At 35.0% G+C, this 22,857-nt stretch overlaps 1 long non-coding RNA gene across 1 annotated transcript; it reads left to right on the top strand.

Moving 5' to 3' along the window:
* The first annotated feature begins 1,780 nt into the window (after positions 1-1,780).
* LOC135300013 (uncharacterized) lies at positions 1,781-12,638 on the top strand. Its single transcript, XR_010361874.1, has 3 exons — positions 1,781-1,901; positions 6,488-6,580; positions 12,016-12,638. It is a non-coding gene; the product is annotated as an uncharacterized LOC135300013 (long non-coding RNA).
* The last annotated feature ends 10,219 nt before the right edge of the window (positions 12,639-22,857 follow it).

The following is a 22,857-nucleotide window of genomic DNA, read 5'->3' as shown; positions in this document are numbered from 1 at the left end:
AGTGATAGGCATAGGAACTGCTGATTATTAACCACATCCAATGCATATTGGTGTAAACATCTTATTTTTCATCTGCATAGGCTGCTTTACAGGCCAGAAATGTTTTAGGGTTTTCTGACAGCCAAAAATGGGAAAGTGGGAAATACTTGTAAATACAGCCAATCAGATAAATATATGGACTTTGTCTGGTTTGAAAAAAACTGTTGTAAACATTTGTGTGTGCTTTTGCACACCGGTCATTTTTCCTGCTCGATTGCTCATTGCTCTCCTTAATTTTACACCTCATTTTGCCTTTGAAACATGGCTTTGGAGTAGGTGAGAATATTCATGCTTTCTGAATCCATTTGATAAGTCTGCAAGAACCTATGGAAGGCCAAGTTCTCACAATTTCTAAACTTAAATGACACTAATGAGACAAAAGTGGATCACAAGCAGCATACTGCTTGGAAATCAGAGCAGAAAACACCTGATATACTTTCTCTTTGAAAGCCACTATTTAAAACTTGAAACCTGGTTTGTGGTTGACTGTACTCATTTCTAAATGCCTGTGTGGTAAATGCCTCCTAGTAAAAATCACTGTGTGGCTTATATCGTAACTTGATATTTAATCGGGTCATGCAAAAAATGTTTCTATAGTTCTGTGTGCTGTCTGAGAAAGAAAATGTATCTCTAATGATACTGAGATAAAATCACATCTCTTTAGCATTGAGCCACTTCATCTGTGTCCCTTTGAGCAGGATGAGAGAATTGGAAAAATACTTCAGAGAATTTCATGCACAAATAAGCACTGTAGAAATCGTATAGTAAGAGAAAAGTGGAGGCTAAAGGAACTCAAAAAGTCAGGGTTGAGTCAAAATGTAAACCATAACTACTCTCTGCTCCACAAATTTTACATTCTGAATTTTTCTTACAACAGTGAAGGATTTGGGTTAAAAGAAAATCATGAGGAAGGATAAGAAAAGGTATAATACTGATATGATCAGAAAGGGAAAATATTAAAGTGATCACAGGGAGACAGAAGGGGGTGTTTACTGTGGAGAAACTGGGTGGGAGAGTAAGAAAGAGAGACCAAAAAGAAAAGCCTGTTCACAAAGAGAAAACCAGAAATTCAAGAAATTAGGTGTCCCGACATGTTTTGACCAAGGACAGCTTTCCAACAGTTTCCTATACTCCTTTATTAACCTCTCACTTGCTCTCAGAAGTGGAGGGAAGCTTGACTACCTTGATGGCTTCACCCTTTAAATATTTCCCTTCCTTATTAGAAATTGATGGGAAGGTAAATAAAGAGAATTTGATATTCCAGAAAAATATCCATGTCCTTCCCATGGTAAATCTAAAGAAGCAAAGGATAAATCAGGTTTCCTCTGCTCCAGATAGGGTGTGTAGGTTCACACTGTCTAAATATTTTTTTCTTAGAAGAAACTTTTTCTCGAATGTGAAATTTAAAAAAAAAGTCCTCCAGAAAATTGAAATTATTATTCTTCAAGACTAAGATTCCTTTCACTTGTACATGACCTGCTCATTTTATCTTAATACCTTTGTTGAGAGGAAAGGGTTCAAATTGGGAGATTTGGTGAGGAATAAACAGTTTTGCTCAAAGTGACCTTGCAGCTGGGAATCCTAAGAATGTTGGTGTGGGAAAACTCCATTTGCTATGCCTACTGTTGTTCATCCCCTGTCTGTTTTGAGAAGTAGAATTCCTGTGTAGAGATAACACACTCATGGACATGCCTGAACCTCCTGTTGGAGGAGAGAGAGAGCGAGAGAGAGAGATCATAAAAGCACAGACTTGTGACAAACTGCACATGCAATTGATCTCTTGGGGTGGCAGTGAAAGGATGAACTAAGCTGGAGGAAACCTGTGTCCCTGAGTGTCTCTGGCACCCTGCATTGTTGGTGAGGTAATAACATAAATCTACTCTGCATTTCAGCTGGGGTTTGGTGGTTGCCCTTCTTACCTATACGTGTAAATTCAGATGCCTGCATTTCTAAAGCCTGATCTCAAGGAGGAAAAAGAACCAGGGTGTGAACACCTTTGTAAGGGTGAAAAAATGTTCATTTAGTTTTAACATAAAATATTTAAGTGCATTTTTCAATCATTTTTCTTAAATATGGGTTCTTTAGGATACATAACACATAATGTAAAGGGGGGATTTACAAAAAAATGCCAATATGCTTGCAAATGCTTATTGATTATATATGAAGATTGCAAATGTACAACCAATTGTCAGTTGCAGAAGTAAAAATCCCGTTACCTTGGACGATGTGCCCTGTTTCGAGTTTACTTATGTCACAGACTGTATCTTTTCTCCATGACCTTGAAATATCACTGGTTTTGTTATTGGAAATTAACATTCACAGCTAGGAAATGCCCTTGTCATTTACGCATCTTTCAGACAATATTATTTTTTCAGAAGGAAAAAATTAATAATGCAAGACTCCTGCTACTCCTCAGTATAAAACCTTCTCAACCTTTGCACAGAAGGGACTCTACCTTTAGCTGTTCAGTGTTTTTAAGGATTTTACCTTAACAGGGAATGATCACAATAATAGAAAACAGGGATTGAGGTAATGTAATAAATAAAATATATAAGACTTTTTTTTAAGCCTGTTAATGTTGTATTTTGATTCAAAATACTTAATGACCTTAGGCTTATTTTAATAAGACAAACTATGAAATATATTTGTTTTTGCGAATAATAAAATTATATCTGTTGTAGAATGGTTGTTCTCAAGTGATGATCATCAGGTCTCTGACAGTGACACAGAGTTATGTCCCAAAACCTTGTCTCCATCTAATATTATGGTTTAAAGTTTTAAAAGTAAGAATGTATTTGATTCCCCCTAAAATGTCCATGGTAGTTATGACTGAGAGGTTTGCATAACGTGGTATGGGATGAATTAATGACTTTACAGGCTTCTAATGTGTATCAGAATTGTGACAAACACCCTGCTTTTAGGTTATTTTCAAATCTGATCTTCCATTTTTTAGAGTTTTTTCTTCAATAAAAGGATTTAGAGGTCTTAAATATAACTAGGAATTTTCTAGCAAACTGTATTGTTGACCTTCATCAAAATAGAATGACATTAAATATTTCTTGTACATCAAACAATCTAGCTGTCTAATCTAATGGGATCCCATATGCCAATTTGTACAAGATACAGGTACAATAAAAATGTGGCTTAGGAATCAAAAGGCTGTCAATACAATTGACAACATTACTGAATTTGTTTGCCAAGCTGCTAAAATATCATAACGTTATAGACTAATAAACTGAGGATGATACATAAGATCCCATAGATCTTAACTTTAAAAGAGTGAAAAGAAGATAGAAAAGGGTTGAATGTATATTCTTCATATAATTTTCTCCCCCAGAAATTGTGTCTTACTTTGACTACTTGCTACTAGTCAGAGAACATTACACAAACAATATTAACTTCATTGCTTAATTTCTCTTTACTGTTAGACAGTCCTTGTTGAAACTTTACTTGTCTTCAGGGCTGAGACATTTTTTGGAGTTCCATCAGAAAACCAAGTAAAAGACAGCCATAAGTGATGTGTGTGTTTACAATAATTGTTGGTATATGTCATTGGTAATAAAATATCCAGCGTATGTATTCAGCAAATTACACATTTGCAATGTTCTTTCCTTGATCCCTGAATGGCAGAAAATCTGATGATGTTAGCTAAAAGTGAAGCTGTTGTGAGACAGAGGGCGTTTCACTGCTATGTGTATGAATATAAAGATCTGAGGAAATCAGTGTTTCATCATGAGACCCATGATGTTAATGAAGGTGAAGACAATGTCATTCCTCACTGGGCAGAAGGCATCAGAGAGGCAAGGAAAGGGTGGAATACAAGCAGGTGGTCTGATGTGTTTCCTTGCATTACTGTAGGATTATACTGTAAGGCTATGAAAATACACAGGGAAATAAATCCTCAGATCAATGCTAAGCTGTATCATTTAATGGACCAAAGCAAACATGTTTTCAGAGACTAAACTAAGGTACCTTGCTGAGCTCAGATAGAGAAAAAAACCCCAGCTTCCAGAAAATGTTCTTTCACTGTTATCTTAGAGACCTAATTTTCAAAAAGCAATTTGATGCCCTCAACCTGAACAATTCATTTTGCTGAAGACATTTAAGAAGATGATGCATAGGCTCTGTTTCAGAAACTTGCCACCTTGCTTTCTCGAGGACTCAGACAGTGTAGACGGCCCATTGTTGGACTTTGCTGCTGTTGCTGGCAAGATACAGGTAGCAGGGGGACAACTTTCTAAAATAAAAATGTAGTTTAACCCAATTCATATGCAGTTCAGATGAGATTTTCACTCTCTTAATCATCCTTCAGGTTTTGCTCTTTTAGGCTCTAAAGCTCAAGACAGAATATTTGCATGCTAGGAAGAAGGTATGTTCTATCAAAGATTATGGAGATATTATTAGGGAATATGAGACCTTTATTACTGCAAAACCTTCCCTGTATATAATTCTAATTTGCAAATACATATTGTTATTAAATTCCAGAATCTATTTTTTTTTCCTGAACAGGGCCGCTATGTAGAAATAATCATTGGAGTACAATTTCTGATCTAGAAACAGACTGTGAATTTTCAATACACCTGGAGAGTCTAGTGAGATTCCTTTCAAGATTTTCAGTGTTGAAGTAGTTCGTTCACACCAAAAATTAGATTAAATTAAAACAATAAACTACTAGGAACTCCTGAAAGGAACTAGAAAACCTGTGCAGGGCTCGTGCCAACCTGTAGAAATCAGTAACACAAACAGAACAGTTTTCTGTGATTTTTCAGTCTCACAGACTACAGATACTACTCCTCACTTAGGAAGGTAGGAGGAATTTCTGAGAACATCTGAAGGCGATTTGTGTCTCACAAGTTTTCTAATGAAAATGAATGAGAAACTTGCAAGTTTTTGCAAACTTCTCTTGAGTCTCTGCCAGTTTTCAGAACACAGCACTACAGTAATTGCACTGAGCACCGAGATTGATGTCAGGATTAAAGGTTATAAGCTATGAGGGCAGGCTGAGAGTTTAGATCCATAATGTCTGAGAATGCAGGCTGATGAAATGCTGTATTGAATGCTAACCTGAGGCTTTGGAAAGGGAACTAGGTTTTTGGGGTTTTTTTCCAGCATAACTGTGCTAATTGGACATGTGGGTGTGAATAGTTATTATAGGAAAAGCAATTTAGGGTAGGTAGCAGAAATCATTTTTCCATACAGATAACCTGTAGGTATGGACTGTTACAAGGATGAACAAAAAATAGAATCATTAAAAAAATACAATGCACACAGAAAACTGATGTCATACAGAACTGGACTATTGCTTATTCATTAGCTGTGGATGTGGGGCCAATTGTTAGTGTAAGCCAAGTTGGTCGTATATTGCTTTAGCAGTTCTAAGCAGAATTAAACCTGTTCTGACTGACTGGGGATTTATCCCACATGGGAGAAATCTCTGAGCAGTGTAAAGCTGTCATTGCAGCATCTTGGCAAAGGAAATGCTTATTGGAAATGTACTGGGGCAGGAAGGACTATACTTGGAGCATACCATGCTTCAGTCATCCCTGCCAATGTAATTGCCTCTAAGGGGTTCTGCCATCTGGTGCAAGTTACAGACAGCCTGAGGCTATTTTAACTTGTACTGGGATTTAACCTGTGAGCAAGAGAGTGCTTAACTGGCTTCAGGCCAATTTCACCTTCTCTTCTGAATTGAGCAGAGTATTTCTATAATTATAAAATCTACTTAAAATCCATTGAAGTTCAATTAGTTAATGTGGAATTGATTCTGACTTCAGGTGGGAAATAGATCTTGGAAACAAATGAACTTCTGTGTTCCATGTTTTTCATGCAAATACTCCAAATAAGAAGAAAAACAGGCAAATGTCATATGCACAAGCAAACCGTTCTCAGAACAGATTTTTTTTTTTCAGAATGTTTCCATTAAGCCAATTAGAAACTCTAACTTGCTGAAACACATCCAAGAGTAATAACGAAAATACCTAAATAAATAAAAGGTGCACATAAGCAATTCAATAGGAATGATGTATGGATCCAGACCTGTCATCACTCCCTCACTACATAATTTTGCCTATTCCACACCTGTGGCATGTAGTAGCAGTGAAACAGATAACCAAGTTTAATGTTACATCTGTATATATTTGTGTCCTTTGGAACCCTTTTGGGAATTGCAATTATTATTCTTCAATCACTGCTCCTGCAAATCCGTAATGTTGTTAATTTGTCATTTAACTTATTACTTGTGTTTCTTATTTCAGTTGTGCCTCTGAGACAGGTTTTTTTTTGTAGGTGGGTTTTTTTGTTGTTGTTGTTTTCTTTAGGGTGGCTTTTTTGATTGTTTATTTGGGTTTTTTTGTTTGTTTTTTGGGGATGGATAAAACAGATATACAAACTTTTCTGTAATAACTTATTTTCATGATTCTCTGTGACTGTGAGAACTTGATTCCCTTAGTGCTCCTTGATGTTACTATGAGCTGACCACTGCAGATAACTACAACTCTCAAGAAATAGATGCTTGGACAATGATTTAAGCTCTTCAAAATGTGTGGGTACAATTCTTACCTCACTAGCTACAATCAGAATTTGTATTGTTAATGATTATTAGTGTCATTTTTTTCCCAGTAAGTCTCATTTATTAGAATACAAAATCTATGCATTGTGGAGCACCATTCCAATCAGGATACTTCAGAGATTTCTTACCATTGCAGGAAACAGGTCTTTAGAGCTGCTTGTGTGACTTACACCTAAAGTCCCTTTGCCAAAAGTAGTTTTCTTGGTTTAATTTAAAGTATTGCAATTTTTTCTTACACACAGTTTTCCACAAGAAGCACTGACTATAAATGAACATAAAAAGAGTAAACTAACAGTGGATATACTGAGAAGAGGCTCCAGTTTAACAAATGGAGCTTTCTCAGACATTATTAAAAAACTAAAATAAAAATGAGAATTGAATTATATAATTCATATTTTTACACATTTGTGTTCCTCTTGTGTCATTTTTATCATAGTGGGGACATCTATTGTAAGAATAAATGAGCATTTCAGTTTATTGGAAAGATTTTTTTCCCAAGACCCAGCCAATTTAAGAACAGAAACTATCCCTAAATTAAGCAGAATAGGCAATAGAAAGGTTAGATTGTGCCACTGGGAGCTGTAAAAACATCAGGATTTAATTAAGATTTAAAATATTGTTGAAGACTGTTAGCAAGTATATAGTAGAAGCTCAGAGGTGAGTATGTGTTTTGTGAGCCTGCACAATATCTGAGGTTTCAGCATCAAATTCTAGCAAGCAACAAAAATGTGTCAGTAAAGGTCATAGGTATATTTATTGATCTCATCTATGTATTGACTTACCACTCATAGAATTTGAAAAGGCAATCTCTAGACTCATAAAAGCATATCGGGCCTATGAAATCTTGATTTCTTGCTAGACAAAAAAATAAGGCAGGGTAACAGTTTGGAGTGGTGATCCACTTAAAAATAACTGTAAAGATGAGGAGGACAGAAGAGGAGACAAATAGCAAAAATAAGATGGGTATTTAATACAAAATAAACATGCTCTCTCAGCCAATAGGTCACCAGCTGACTGACAGTCGTAGGTGTGTCCAGTAAAGACATGAGTTTTCATGGCCACCTAGGGCTAGTGGCTGAAGATTGTGTCCTCTTTTTACCCCACAGAAAAGGAAACTAAAAAGTGGTCATCATAAATTAGCATAATAGTGCATAAAGCAATATGTGCTTTTATGTTCAGACAAGTCATTAGCATTGAAGGTCTACTAGCATGATGTGTCATAAAACCACTGCCAAAGTCAGCAAGCAGCCCAGCACGTGCCTGTGAAATGCTAAATCACTCAGCTCTCACAGTCTGCCCAGGGTCTTATCCCATGAGTGCCTCTTGCATCGTTGCCCCTATATGATCCAGTAGCAGTTTCCTACATTTGACTTTGCTGGTTGGGCGGCCTGGGACCTTCTTTCACAGGATTACTTTGGTTCCCATAAGAGGCATATTGTCATGATTTGCAATATTTAGAGAAATAAATATACATCTCAAATAATTGGCAGTCTAAACAGACCGTAAAAATCAGTATGGTTATATTTATGCATGCTGAAAACTTAATTGTCTTCTTAACATTATCACATGGAATGCCATTTTTAGATTGGTTTACTCCCAGCTGATTCACCATTTCTCATACATTGTACCATTACCGAGTATTCAATGATGTACACATTGTGAACAACTTTGTAGAATTTAGACGTAATACCCTTAATACACAGTTGCAAATGAAAAAGATTAGATTATTTTAACTCATGGAAATAAACCCTAAGTAAGACTAAACAAACAGTGTGTTTGCTGATGTGTATCAGAAACCATAGATAGGTAGAACTGAAAGTGATATTTTACTACCATTTCAATTAATCTAATTTTGGAATTGCTAATTTTGAGCTTTCCTATATTAAGAGAAATTTCACAAAAGTGATTTCAAATACACTTCTGCAATATTTCTCTTGAAATTACTTTTTCATGCTGGATTTTTTTTTAAACCAAATTATTCAATGCAATAAAAATTATTTTGCAAACATTTTCTTGCTATGAAACTTTCATTTTCTTTGCTGCTGAAATCTCTTTCAAATTATACTCTAGTTTTTAGTAGCCCTTTATTGACTTTCTCCCAATTCTGTCATTTTCTATCAATCCTTCTAGCTATTTGTGAATTCCTTCTCTTACATCTGTGCTGTTTGCCTGCATTGAACAAAATCAGAGGAATGATAACAACATAAATAATTACACAGACTGTGCAGGTGTTTTGCACTCTAGAAGAGGCATTCAGATCCACGGATCTGCTGTCTTCCCATGTTGTTTGCAGTGCAGAGGTATGAGTCTCATTTGCAGACACTCTGCTGCCAGGTTAGTTAAGACTGCAAAACTGAACTAATGAACTTTCTTTCAGTGAGGTTAATTGACTTAGACACAGGCCCAGACATGTATAAATATACTGCTTTCCATCTTCAGCCAGCTGATCCTGGCTAATTACAAGGACTCTGTACAGGGTATTTCATCATGATACCCCAAAGCAGTGAATCAAGATTTTTTTTTCACTTCCATATATAGTAGATTTCCTCCCCACATACACTTCTCATCTACTTTCCTGTACATTCATGTTGTTTTTTAAAAAGTAATCAGTCCCATGACTGATTTTGTGGTCAAAAAATAAATTTAACAATGCAACAATCCTTTCTGCAGCACAAGAAACACTTTATATTTTAGAAAATAGAACTGGCTCAATCATCACTTCAGTTTTGTTTTGTGGGATTTTAGATAGCAATAAAATGGATCTTTAAAATCATAATTTTATGGAAGAACAAAGACTATAATTAATGATAAACTAATCTTACATCATGTGATAGTGCAGTATTAAAATTTAATTTATATGTCCAGTTCCTTGGCTTTTCAGGTTAAGAACATACCAGTACAAGCTTGAGCACTATCTCTCCAAATAATTCAGTGAGATATACTTGGCACAACTGAATTAAATTTGCACAATATGTATAAAGCAGAAAATGTGGTACAATAAGGTGGCATCAAGTATTATTTTCACTTACATTTTAATTTATCACCAGCCTCTAGTTTTCTTAAAGTATTACCCAACAAATTTTTTAAGTCCCCTCTCAAATCTTCTAATAAAAATCTTCTTGTTGTGTTTCTAATCCCATAACAATTTCTCTTGGAGATCTTGGCACCCTAGCAGAGTGCTGAAAAACTGCAAGTTTCTTATTAACAGGCTTTATGGTTATATCTTCTGTCTCAGCAGCCTTCTATTTTTTTCAGGATCCTCCCGGGAAATGGTATTTATGGGATCAAAAGGGTTCTCCCTTATGGCTCTGACTATCATAAACACAGTTTAGGAGAGATCACACAGCCACTGTGCTCTTCTAAAGTGTGCTTTCTTCTGAAGCCTACACCCTTAGTTGTACAGTTTTCCTGAGTGCTTTTATAGGTTTGGTTTTTTTTCCCCAAACACAGAACACACAACAAAGGTTGCACAACCTTTTCTTACCAAATCCCACCTGCGGCTATTATCTTGTCTTCGTCTTTAAAATCACTTATTTGTAAGTGAATAGATTTCTTTTTTTGTTTTATCTGTCATGCAGTACTAAAGCTGGCAAAACTGTTTGTTCAGGTGTCTTTCTGTCACTAAGACTAGTTACAGGATCAGTAAAACACTACTATAAATCTATGATGCTGCTGAACAAAATGTGTGTACTATACTGACAAATGGTCAGTGCATTCATACAAGTGAATGCAAGGTTTGTTTGACTAGCTTTTCTTTTCCTTGCTTACTCAAACCTAAATATTTAATGTTCTGGGATTTGTAGATATGGGGCCCAGTGCCAAGTTTAGCAATGCAGAAACTGTGGATAAGAATTATTACAGAGCCATGGAGAGCTCTGTATATAAAACAATGTCAGGATCTGTTGCAATGGATTTTTTTTTCTTTTTTGCTCAGTACTCAGTCTGGCATCTGCTCTATCCCCTAACAGAGGACTGTTTTCTTGAAGATGATTACTAGGTGTTCAGTGTTATTTGAAAGTCTATACTACTGCAGGCATTTGTATGTTTATACGCAATTGGGTTAAGTTACTATGTCTCTCTCCTCCAGCTGGCTTATTTTAAATTGCAAAAGCTACTAGCATTCATAGTTGCTGCTAAAAAAACCTGTACATGAAGCTAAAATAATTTTTAAAAAACACCTTCTTCTGAGTCATAAAACTAATATGTTCCTATGGGATATATTAGAGTTCTTCATGAAGAAAATTGCATATAAACTTGCCTAACAGTCATAGAATGGAAAAAACCTCCCTCCTGCTTCTATCTGCTCACTTGTCATTTGTTTTCACAATCTTCTTTGTGCTTTTTGATCTTCACAATTCACAGAGAAAGCAGCCTAGCTTAGAAAGTACTAATACATAACTAGATTTTTGTGCAACATAGACTCCTAATGTAACTTTTAGCTTCAGGAAACCTCTGAAAAGAAGAATCCAACTAACAGTAGAACTTAGAAGAAAAAGTGAATCCTGAAAAAAAATTATCCTTCCACAAAAAGAAGCAAGATTTGCAAGATAAAATATAATAGATGTGCAAATTTCAGTTAACATAGTGGCTTCATGTCCTGTGCCATCAATTTAGAGATACCTCTCTCCTCGTTCTTCGGTCTGGTGAAAAACTGAGGAGCAGTGAACCCAGAGGGCACTGTGGAAAACTGTAGTAGCTACAGTAGATCTCTGACTGAGTTATCATGGTTTTTGAAATTTCTCCAAAACATGGATATGTGTGTACACCATTTCTGGCAGTTAATCTCATTCCTATGGAATTAAAAATATAAATCCTTCTGAACTCAAAATTTTTGCATTGTTGAACCTTATTTTTCTTCCCTTTCTGCTTTGGAAATATTTTCAAACTTTTGAAACTTGATTCAGGCTTTGTGTAATTTTATCACTATATAGAGAAAAACACCAAAATAATTTAGTATTAAAAATTTGTCCAAATATTATGCAATAAAAATAGGGGGCTTGGGGGTTTTTGTTTTGTTTTGTGGGTTTATTTTTTGCTTGTGGGTATTTTGTTTTCCTTATTTCTCAGGTACTTATAATCCTAGACTTATACGAGGAAAGCTGTTAAGAATAGTCCATCAAGAATATTAAAGTCATCATGAGTATATTGTAGAACATATGAGCAGAAAAGTCCTTCCCCCCAGTATAGCTCCTTCCATTTACAGACCTGCTTCTAATAATACTGGCAAAAGGAATACAGCTAATACAATGGTGACTTAACAAATTTACAACTGCAATACTGACAAACTCTTTTAAATTATAGCAATTATTTAGTCATAAGCTATGACAGAATCACAGATATTAAACACCTTAATTTATTAAAACTCCCTTTCAATAGCTTAACTTTGTGCCATTTTATATTCCTTTTAGAGATGATATAGAAATGAAAAAGGAGCACACATGAACATCAGATATTGGATATATTGCACAGAACAATGTGCAATTCTGGCCACATTAATATTTGGAATTTTGATCTCCATTCTGGAAGAGCCTACCATCTCCAGCATCCCATTTTGATGGAAAGCAGAAACACATCAAATCACTACTGGAAACAGTAAATGATCAACGTAACCTGGTTTTTGTGGTACTGTGTTCCACAAGGAACCAGACTATGGACATTCTCCAAATTGTTAAGTACTCAGTTCACTCTCTGTTTATGAAACCAGAAAATTGTTGAAAAAATTCCAGCTGCAGCTATTCATTACATTACAAAAGTAGAAAGTTTATCAAGTTGATTCCCTCATATGGCCATCAAATGCACTGTTTATTCTTTTTTAAGTTGTACTTTTAAGTAAAAGAGGTTTTCTGCTTTTGTGTGGCTTTTTAACACTATTACAGCTTCAGCCCTTTGGTGATAACAATTCTAGTACTTTTCAAAAGTCTGCTTAAGGTCAGTTTATAGCTACATGATATTTTGATAGATTTTAGATCAACTACAATTCTCATATGCTTGTCTTTTCCCTGGATTAATTAAACTACTACATGGAGCTCAAGCAAAGGGAAGCAGCACACATACTTGCAATCAAAACAGAGAATTATTCATAGTATAATGTCATACCATTGTCTTGTTACAGCCAATGCCATCAACTTGAAGTATCGTGATATTTTGTCTTTGATATTCAGTGAAGGATTTTCATTTACAGTCCATGACTTATATTTTTCTCTCCCTTCAAACTGATTTTTTTTATTGGCTTTATAGGAAAATCTTTGATTCCTTTTTTATGACAGGTTGAGAAAATATCTTAAGTGTACTAACTAGAAAGTCTGCAGCCATCTATAATCTGCAGCCATATTTTGATATTCTCCCATCTCAGCTGAGAAGGGCTCACATGAAGTATTATGAGAGAAATCTGTAGTCTGCAGTCTTGCTGTGTCACTGCCTCATAATCACTTATAGGTTGATACACAGATAATTCCTTCTTCTGTCCTAGACAGTGAATTCAAAGTCAATACTAGGCTGGAGCTGCTAACAAAGACTAGCTCATGTCTTACTGTCAGCTTAGACCACGAATTTGATATGATTATTTTAATTCTATTTCCTTATTCCTTCATCACCCTCATCTTCCTGTCAAATATTCTGACTATTCAGTACTAATGACATCTTCCAACTTTGTGTCAATGGTAAAATTAGTTAACATATTTTTTCTGCTTTTACGAGCTTTGCTAATGAATTTGTTCTCAATAGCAATCAACCTACACCAGATCATTAAGAAAACGGTATGTTAATATCTCTTGACACATTATCAGCTTGCAATACAGCCAGCTGACTTGTCTCCTCTTTTCAAAGTCTCAGCTGAACCTCATTATCTCCAATCTAATTTCCAGACTTCCCAGTGTGCAGTATTTGAGATTTCAGATAAAATACAGTTTTAGACAAATGAAATGTAACAAATTAGATTTTTCCAGAAAAAGAAATTATCGGGATGCTGGTCTACTATGAAATATCCATGGTGAATACTTTATGTTTTCATTCCTTATCTTGTGTGTTTCCAAAATAAAATCAGAATTTGCATGATACCACTATCATTTCAATAGTAGTATTTAAAACATTCACTAGTGAGACCATGACTTTATTGTCATGGTTCATTAAGAAATGTGGCATAGAAAACAGCTATATATCCTCTTTCATAAGTATTAGGCCCATTCCTTCTCCTCCCCTCCTGGTTTAAGCCAAGAGAAATCACTTGACAAACTCTGAAAGAGCATTTACAAGGATTTATCATGCTGACTTTAGTGCAGCCATGCTAGAAACTAATAACGATTTTTAATCTGACTTTTTATCTGTCTTCCTTTCATCTATTCCTGCACATTGACTTCCAATATCTTCTTATCTTCCTTTCAATAAATTTGTTTCTGCACTTTCTTCCTTCTGCATGTTTTTTAACTTTTCATTTACTCTACTCTTGCAGTATCAAATAGTCTGAAGTGACAGCTGAAAAAGAATCATGGCACTCTTTAGAAGTGCAAGTAGAGGAGAAAACGGAAGCAAAGTTTTCTCTTTTCAGATTTGAAATACAGTTCCAAAAAAGCATATTAGTGTACCTGAAAACCTCTAAGAATAAGGAAAATACGTCCTGTTCAGATACAGCTGAAATCTGTGTATCTTTTTTCAGTCTATATTCTTTCACTACCTGGTTATTTGCTGTCTGTGGGAACTTTTTCTTTAAAAAGGAAAAAAATTAAAATAGATATTTTCTGCCTCCCTTTTTTTTTTTTTGTCTCACAGCTTTTCCACATAATCTCATGCTCTTTTTCAGCTTAAATAATCCAGTTTGAAAGGCTTCCTTATAAAAATAATGAAGAATGTTAAAGATGTTATACGCATATTGCATACTGATTTTTTTCCCCAGGTTCCCATTAAAAAGACTTGTCATAAAAAACTTGTAGCAATCCAGGACTTCAAAATTGGGAGTTATTTAACACAGCTGAATGGGATGATAGGAATAAGACAAACACACGACAACTATGATGCATATATTTTTCTCCAAATGTAAGGGACTCCAATCTGCTGAGGGAGGGTTAGGGGCAATATCACTATCACTTTTAACTAGAAAATTAAGAAGAATTCATTTACCAAAGTATACGTGAGAATTTCTTCAGAAAAATCAGGGAAAAAAATTTAAAATAGTAGCTAAAATTGCTTGCACTAGAAATCTGTTTTCAATCATATTCACTTGATCAGAAGTTATTGAGACAGTAAGATAATTTAGAACCACATGAAAAAAGAAGATACTCTACTCTAGACCAATATAGTGAGAAGGTCTAACTCATCTTCTATTGATCTAGGAAGTTTAATTCAGTCCTATCTCATATATCCCTGCTGAATACATATTAATCTACTGATTTATCACCTCTGAAATAATCTTCACATCATCCAGTAAATTAATCAGGAGATGAATTAAATATTTTAATAGCATATGTCTAGTACAGGTAGAATGATTTCCCCTTCTAATTATAATATCTAATTTTCTTCTTACTATTCTTCAGCAGCTGTAGTGTTGGTCATGTTGGGTTTTTTAAATTTAATTTTCTTTCTTATATTCAACCTCTTCACCCTAAAATGATCTTTTATCTCCCATAAAAACAGACGACAAGACTATTTTTCAGTTCAGAACTTTTTCATAATTACATTTTTGGCCTCAAGGGAAAAACTGTATACATTATCAAATCCCTTGGCTTTGCAACTGAGTAGCTTTAACAGTCTTGCACACTGCCTGCAGCTATTGTAATTTATTTTGAATATTAGAAAATTCTCAAATTATAAGTTCTAACAAGGTAGAGTCCTGTTCAAATTGAAACTCATTATGCTTCTTGCTGCCTTGTAAACTGGTCCTGTAGGTTTTCTTACAGAAGTTTATTTGTTTTCCAGTCCTTACAGTAACCAGTAACCATTCATGCTGAGGTGGATCTAACAATTTTTATTTATAAATATAAAATCCACTGGCCTTTTGCCACTTACATCTACAGAAGCACTACAGTGCGATTCAGCAATGTCCCTGAGCAGTGCAGCACTGATTGTGATAGTTTGAAATACTTCCTGAAACTAAGTTCAAACTCCTAAAAGAATCACAGGATTAAAGAATGGGTAGTACTGGAAGAGATTACAGTGGGTCATCTGGTCCAGCCTTTCTGCTCAAGCAGGATTACCCTAGAGAACATGGCACAGGATTGTGTCAGACAGTTGTGGAGTATCTCTTAGTGATCCCACTAAGATCTGGGCAATCTCTGGGCAATCTGTTCCAGTGCTCAGTCACTCACACCGTAAAGAACTTCGTCATAATCAGGTGGAACCTCCTGTGCAATGGTTTCTGCCCATTGTCTCTTGTCCTGTTGCTCAGGATCACCAAGAGGACCCTGGATCCATCCCCTTACACCTTCCCTTCAAATGCTTATAGAGATTTACGATATCCCCTCTCAGTTTTCTTTTCTTGAGGCTGAACAGGCCCAGCTCCCTCAGCCTTCTCTAGTAAGGAAGATACTCCAGTCTCCTAACCATATTTGTTAAGCTTCACATCTCTCTTGTCCTGAGGAGCCCAGAGCTGGACACAGCACTCCAGATGTGGCTTCACCAGGGCTGAGTAGAGGGGCAGGGTCACCTCCCTTGACCTGCTAGTAATGTTCTTCCTAAAGCACCCCAGAACACCACTGGCCTTCTTGGCCACTGGGACACGCTGCTGGTTCATGGACAGCTCGTTGTCCACCAGGACCCCCAGGCCCCTCTCTGCTGAGCTGCTTTCCAGCAGGTCAATCCCCAGCCTGTGCTGGTGCACAGGGCTATTCCTCCCCAGCTGCAGGACCTGCATTCATCTTTGCTGAATTTCAGACAGTTTTTCTCTGCCCTACTAGAAAATATTTCTGAAGCAGAAACGTAACAGTAGGTTATAGAGTTTTGTCTTGGAGTTAAGCACCAAGAAGATTTATAAAGCCTGAAGAGTCATCATATAATTTATCCATTTGTTTAAGAATTTTAGGTCAACCAGAACACAGCCCAGTACCATCCCACACTCATCCTGCGCTTAAGTGACCACAGCCCTTAGAGAGTCCAGGGCTCCCTCAAAGCCTCTGGGTTTTGATGGGCTTTACAGAAACTTGTCTGAAAATCAGAATTCTAGAAAAAGCAAAGGAGTTCTGGATCTATAGTCAGGATGTAATTGAAAATATGATCTGCCAAAATATCTTGCTTATTTACAATTCACAAATGGAGATGCCAAGTATAACTGCTGTAAATTGAAAACAATGCACTGATCAGCAGAGAAACTTCTGCCTAGATATTTGTAGAAGTTAGTTCAGTATTTACAAAATTCATAGTAAAATTGTCACAATGGCTAAGGTGACATTATCAGCTGTTTACATACATGATTATCTTCCTATTTCAAAGTTATACTATTAATAATTAGCAGTTAGCTTTCAACTAACATCCTTAGGAACACAGAATTATTTTCTACTGAAAGAAAAGTGAGTTCTCCCTCAGGTCTCTTAGGACAACCTTTCATACGTAGGGGATTAAAAGTATTTTTGAATGCTTCAGGTTTAACTTAACTGTACATATTTATCTCTATCACTTACCCAGACAAAAGGTAATTATGCATATAGAAATTGAAACAAAATCTCAGTAACACTTGCCCAACTTTTATTGTTTTACCTTCATATCATTTTTACAACATGGAAAGGAAACCCTAGTAGTAAAGTCAGACTCTTTTATAAGTGTTACCAATGAATGCAGAGAAATAAACCTATGTGAGCCCTTGCAACCACTATGAGATCTTCACCAGCCTATGTGCTCACTTCAAGTCCTCCTTACTTGATAAAGGGTCTCTTAACTTGACATCTGGCATTATAACTATTTCTGGAAGTTTCTTACTGAGGTCCTTCCCTGATTGGCTTGATATGCTGGAAAGCCTTCGATTAGTTAATTAGCACCTGGGAGTTAAATATCAGTGAATTGTGCAGTAGCTCTCAGAACACACAAGTTTTTTCTATGGCTTTTTTTAGGTATTACATATCACATATGCAAATTTTTCATTCTGATTTTTCTTTTTTTTTTTTTTTTGTTCTAATTAAGATAAGCTCAGAAATTAGATTGAGATAGCAATTGCAATCCTAATTTTTTTGTCTGGGTGCTTGATTTGAGAATGGCTGCACATCACAATAAGGTTTGCCCTTGCCAGGCTGTGTTAGCTCATAGCTTATCTATTTTTTTTTTCCAATTTTAAGTCTTGCTGAAATGTTAAACAAGCAAAGTAGGTTGTTTGCGCAGTTACTTTTTTTCTTTACTTGTGCAATACTTTTTTCCTACAATGAATGGTGCTGAAACCTATGACAATTCTGAGAGCTCTTTTTGAATTTGAGGTCACTGAAGGAACTCTGTCTGGGTTGTCCTATCAGTTGCAATTACACTGGAGATTGGAAGATGGAACACAATGAGCCTAATATTTTCTAACTGCTTCTGTTAATCCAGCTGTGCTTTCTCTATGACACATGGGGCAGACTTTCTCAGTAAAGTTTTTTGAAAATATTAGAAAGAAACTCACTTAAACTGAGACAGTACAATAAAACATCTTGAGGTAAAAGTATGAATAACTATCTATTTTATGAAATGCTTTCTTTCTGCTTGTGTTAGTCGAAAAAATATGTTAGAATAGAAAAAAACCACCTATTTCTGCACATATGTGAAAGAAAAACAACAACAACAACAAAACAAAAAACCCAACAAAAAACAACAACAAAAACAAACAAACAAACAAAAAAAAGGCAAAACAAATAAATAAAACCCACCAAAACAAAAAACCAACAAAAAACCCAAACCAAAACCAAAATAAAACAAAAAACCAAAATAAAAAAAAAAGGCAACAAAAAACCAAACAAAAAAACCCAGGAATACTTATTCACACCATAATTTATTATAATAAGCAGTATTTCTTTGACTTTGCCCTAGCCCCAGATTATTGTACTTCATACAAAATAGCTTTCTTTGGGTAGTTTCAAGTTTGATTGGTACTTCATAGAAATTTAAATCCATCTACAAAATTTATTGCAGCAAAGCTGGTTAAGGCTTATTAAGGTTTTCCTATACCCTTGCTTCATAAATAAGAAGTACATCATAAACACTTGAAATGGAGTAGAATCCTACTTACTAGTAAAAGAAAAAAATCTATGTTTATTTTGGTATAATGTGGAGTGGTTCACATTCTAACTGTGTATCTTTTCCTTGGCAGCCCTGGGAAATCACTGTATATGTTTCCAAGAAATATAGAATACAGGCTTACATTTTCCAGTCTCTCATCTGTCCCAAGGACTACTGTCATGCAATAAAAAGACAAGATTGTAAATCTTTTACGTTTTCTTTCATTTCTCAGCAATACATTCCTATGGAAGTGAAAACTGAACATATTTTATGCTTCTTGTGCTGCCCCATATTTTGACTAAATATTTTGTTGATACTGTCCAGAAAAAAGTCACGAACAGAAGACTAGAAATCCAAAATATACATATCCACTAGCATTCCACATATTGGGAGAATGATGTAGTGCAAATCCAGCATGCCCCTGAATACCATTCCAAAGATGAAGAGTTTTCAAGTAATTATATGTGAAAGAGTTTCACAATATCAATATAAAAAAGTAATATAATGTTATAGTGGCTAAAACACACAAAAGAAAATAAACTTCTGTTGAAATGATTTTATATAATGATAGGGTTTCTTTATGTTTTTCATAATAAACAAGTGTAATTTAGGAAAGCCTACAGTTGCTTCACAATCTAGACATGTATCTGTGACATAGTAATGATAGCTATGAGCCACTGCATCAGTAGTTCCTCTTACTGAGCAATAGTTTTGCATGAAAATAAATCTGCATTCCATTTAAATGGAAGTGGAATGAAACTCTTCCATTTAAATGGAAGTGGCTAGAAAACTTTCTTTATTCTTTGATAGAAGCTATAAACTGAAGCTGGAGTAAAAAACTAAGGGTGAGCAAGGTGCTCAAGTGTGTAAGTTTCCCTCGTCTCCAGGGAATTAGAAAAAAAAATAAAAAGGGAACAAAGGCACGAGGAATTACTAAATGTACACAAATGGGAAAAAATGTGACTCAGAAGGGAATTTTCCCATGTGGGTATACAGATAAGGAGGTAGAAGTTTCAAAGCTTTCAGGAGAAACACATATAAATGTAGGGATTCATTTTTGCACCTAGCCAGCTGCTTTCATTGAAATCAATGAGATCTGAGTTATGGTGTTTGAAACTTTAATGAGTTCACAAAAGTTTCGATTTTCTCTCGGTAGAGTGTCAAAATAATAGCTAAATGTTATATGGGGCTGAGTTTAGTCCCAATTTGAGCCTTTTCAAGTGTTATTTGAGCTTTTTTAGCTCTTCCCAGTAGATTCACTTCATTCTTCATCTCTACGTGTAAATGAAACAAGTCTGGTTTGGTAGTTACCCTAGGATTTTACAGTGAAAATATTTTCTTAACTGTTTGGTCTTGTTAGCTCTTGAATGTTTTGAAGAAACAAATGCATTTCTATAAAAAGATTTTAAGTACCACCATATGTTCAAAACAGACCAAGCACATTAGCTGTTCTAACTAAAATTTATGAAAAATAATATTGAAAATGGCTCTTATTGCCTTTTAAAAGCAAAGATATTCTAATCCATTTGGTTTTCAAAAGGTATTTTTGTGCACAGTTGCTGTTTTTCAGTCTACAGACTGTACTACTATAATGAGCTCCTATTGATGTGAACAGTGTTTTGAGTTGTTTCACCCACAGAGATATTCCTGCCTTGTTTCCTGTGTGCAGTTTAAAAGTAGAAGTATTAATATTGTAGTGCTTCTAGTATTTATTTTTCATTTCAGTGCAAAGCACATACTTGAAGCCTGTTAATAATCATGATAGCAAAGTTGAAGCCTGTTAACAATCATCTCAGTAGGTGACTAAATAGAATTTAATTTAGGACTATTATAGGTTTCTGTAGATTTAAAGGCTATCTGTATTTTATTACCTTTATTTTAGGAAAGAGGTATAGCAGATTCCTCTAGGATTTCTGAGGTAAAATTCTCAAGCATTGTACAAAAATATATTTCTCTCACAAAATAATACCAGGTTTCACTGAAATTAAATAGTGATTTCTTAAAAATTATATTGAGAGAATTTCACTTGATTCTTCCCCCATCCTATAGAATCAAGCCATACTGCAGCAGTCTTAGACTTCTGGAAGAACAGCCAATAATCCCAAAGGTTATATATCATTTTTTCAGGGGAACTTGTCTTCCAAAACAAGTTTTCAAATCTTTCACCACAGCATGCACTTTTAAATGCATTTAGATTACCTTATTTCTTACCATAATGTACATTAGATACTAGGTAGTTAAAGGAAGCATCAACTTGTACAATGACAATTTGACAAAAAATATTGTAGAAATACAGTAGGGGATTGAAAACCAAAAGTCAAATCTAATTCCCTGTTGTGGTTAGCAGTACCCACAGCACGTTCTACAGTAACATCCCTTCAATCCGGACATTCCACCTGCTGGAGGCAAGGATGGGACAGAGCCAGAATAACCCTAGTATTGCTTTCAGAAATAATGATTAGACCTTGATTTCTGATTCCTTCAGAAAATGGATATTGCAGTTAGAGAAAGAATTGACCACAGTTTCGGAAAACAGAGGAATGATGGAACACAAAAACTCTTTTCAGCTTTGACCTAATTGCATCCCTGAATTCCTGTTAAGGTAGCCAGGTTTATCTTTGTGGATGTAAAGAAGATCTGCAACAGGGTTTTCAGACTCAGATACAAAAATTTCTTAGTGAAATTACACCTACTGAATATTATAGGACTCCTATAGATGAGTCATGTAATTAATTCATACATAAATGCTTACCACTGTGCAAGTTCAATTAACCTAATGATTTTTTTCCCTACTGTTTTAAACTGTGAACTCATAATAATGGGGATTTTAGTTTTATGTTACACTATTCTACATTAGCTGTTTTACTTATCTGAAATTTCCCATTCTAGACTTTATCTGTGTAGTACAAATGTAAAATTAAAATGTTATACTTAAAGGAGAATGTTCGAAACCATTTTCATGTTAGTACCATATAACTATGTCATCATGTAGCCTAAAATATCCTCTCTAAAATTAGCTGACAAATTGCAGAAAATTGTTCTCTGGGTTGGCAGAAATGAATTCTATTAAAGCTAATGAAAATTGCACATCTGTGGCATAAGACCATATGTCCAGAAGAGAAGAAGTGTGTGGAATAACCTTCTTTCAAATTTAAACCAAATCACTGAAGTTTTTCCATCAGGGATTTACCAGACTTATGAGAGCTATGAAAAAGTCTATGACAAATTTTGAATGAGTAGTCTACATAAAATAGTGATCAAATCAAATTAACTAAAGTATTAGATTATTTTAACATGTCTGGAGTCTGACACATCTTTCACATATATATATTTAATTTAAAAGAATCTGAAAAAATACAATACATGCACATGAAATAATAGAGTGTAATTGTAAAAAGGGGTAAGGAACACTTTGGTACTATTAAAACTTGTGCTTTAAATAAGTGCAATTTTAGTACAATAGAAGATAGATTTACCAGCAGAGCTGAGCCAAACATCTGCTTTTCACTGCATTACTTTTTTTTTTGGTTCCCTTTTCTAAATTGGAAAACCAGGAACTAGTAGAACTGGGTGAAGAACATCAAACTCCTCCAGTCAAATATGGATAGCTAGTTTTTTTTCCTTGACAATGATTCTTTTCTTTTCTTTTCAAAGAAGAAAAAGCCAGTAATGTGTGTAGTATAACCATTACTTTTGTGACCTTTTTTTTGGTTTTTTTTTTTAATACAAAAGGTTTATTATCATTCCCTGGGACCTGTTCCTGGCAAGTATAATTATCTTACAAAAATATGCTTCTCCCTTCCCTATGTATTCATTTTATATACATACATGTATAACCCCTCTTTAGCCTCCTGTACTCTAAGGTTAACTCAGAAACCTTTCAAATGGTTGAAGCACTGTTTTAGCCAGATAAAGGAACAAACTTAGACCCTATGACTGGACCTTGAATTAACTTCTGGATTTATGAGGAAGAACTATACAACTCTTGGAGATTAATTTTGGTCTAAGATGACTTGTAAAATTAAGTCAGTACATTTTTTCACAATTATATATAAATGTTCCTTTTTAAGCATCAACAAATATAGAGC

This window comes from Passer domesticus, chromosome 4 (genome assembly GCF_036417665.1).
Source record: "Passer domesticus isolate bPasDom1 chromosome 4, bPasDom1.hap1, whole genome shotgun sequence".
In the NCBI taxonomy this organism is placed as follows: domain Eukaryota; kingdom Metazoa; phylum Chordata; class Aves; order Passeriformes; family Passeridae; genus Passer; species Passer domesticus.
Note: the sequence above shows the minus strand (reverse complement) of the source record. Positions and strands in the feature narration are given on the sequence as shown.